Raw genomic sequence first — 1943 nt, forward strand, 5'->3', positions numbered from 1 at the left:
GAACTAGATAGACACACAAAATGAACACATGGAAAACTGTGAAATCTGAATGAGGTCGGTGGATTGTATCTATGCAATTTCCTGGTTGTGATATGGTACTAGAGTTATGCAAGACGTGACCATTGGGGGAAACTGGGTGGAAGGGACATGGGATCTCTGTGTATGATTTCTTAAACTGCAGACGGACCTACAATTATCTCTAAATAAAAAGTAATCCATGCAGCGACACATCTATTTGAATGACTTTTTTAAAAACTGACAATACCAACTGCCGGCGAGGATACGGAGCAATCAGAACTCTCAAGATTTGCTGGTGTGAAGATAAAAATGGTACAGACACTTGGAAAAACAGCTTGCAGTTTTTTATACAGTTAGACATACACTTACCATAGGACCCAGCAATCCTACTCCCACGTATTTACACAAGGGAAATGAAAGCTTATATTCACACAAAAACCTGCACGGGACTATAGGCTATATTTATAATGCCCTGGACTCGAAATAACCCAACAGGAGGATGAATAAACAAATGACAGAATATAATCAAATACTACTCAGCAATGAAAAAGAATGAATTACTGATACACTCATGGGCATGAGTGAATCTCAAATGAATAGTGCCTGGGGAAAGAAGCCAAAAAGCTACAAAGTATAGAATTTCATTTGTGATATTCTGAAAAGGCAAAACTATACGGATAGAGAACAGAATATTGGTTGCCAGGGGCTGGGGTGGGGACAAGGGTGGATTACAAAGAAGCGTGAGGACTTTTGGGGGGTGATGGAAATGTTCTATATCTTGACTGTCGTGGTGGTTACACAACTTTACGCATTTGCCAAAACCCACAGAACTGTAGGAGCAAAAAATGAATTTTACTTTATGTAAATTATACTTCGATCTTTTTTAAATCAAGAAAAACAGATCATGTATCTCGCAACTTCACATCAATTTATGCAGAAAGCTAGTATGTGCAATTTAATGCAAAATGCTCAAAGATAAAATGTACATTATTTTAGCTCTGTTTTTTTTTTTTTAATTTGCTCTAACAAAATGCTTAGGAGTTGTTTTAAGCAATGTAGGCATGACAAGAACTATCTTTTTTAAATAGTGTTAGTCTACAATAAGAAAACACATTTCTTCACATGAAAAATAAATTATTTAAAATAGAAAAATAAAACGATGAGAAGCAAAGATGACAGGATGCTCTAGTGTGTTATTTCTGGGTGGAGGACCCAGGGGTATCTGTGATGTTACTCTGGGTAACATTTTTTTTCCTTTTTCCTAGTCCCACCCCCCTGCACCAGTGCCGTCTGAAGGATTAAGTTAGACGCTCTGTGTAGAGTACTTAGCACAGTGTCTGACCCACAGTAATTGCTCAAACTATGTCAGCTCCTCCCTCCCCCCCCCTCCAAATACACCTCAGGGGGCCCTTCCAAGCTGGTCCCCACCGTGCAGTGATGAGGGCCCCTCTCTGTCTCCCCAACCAGGCTGGGGGCTCCATGAGACACAGCCATCCCCAGCAAAGGGAGTGGCCCCTCAAAGGGCTGGAACGTAGTGGACCCTCAGCGCGTTGCTGGGGAGTGAACGACCCCGCCCAGGACTCCGCAAACTGTGGTTGCTCCATCATTTTCTTTTGAGAGATCAAACAAGCATACAGCCACATTGGTGAGGCCCCACCCCACCCAGCCAGGAAGAGGCTTGACCAGACATGGGGCACCAAGAGGGGTAAATTCTCGGCTGAGGGACCCCGTCCTCTGCGCTGCACCCCAGTTGAGATGGGGAGTTAGAGCCCTCTCCAGGAGGAGGAGGGGCTGAACCGCTCCCGGCAGCCCCCTCCCTCTCCTCCCAGGGTGCATTCCCCTGGCCACAGGCAGGCAATGGAATGTTGTGTGGTTGGTTGCCCGGGCAACCAAGGCCTGCTCGGCGGCCGCCTCCTGGGAGCAGG

This window comes from Diceros bicornis, chromosome 35, assembly GCF_020826845.1.
Source record: "Diceros bicornis minor isolate mBicDic1 chromosome 35, mDicBic1.mat.cur, whole genome shotgun sequence".
Classification (NCBI taxonomy): domain Eukaryota; kingdom Metazoa; phylum Chordata; class Mammalia; order Perissodactyla; family Rhinocerotidae; genus Diceros; species Diceros bicornis.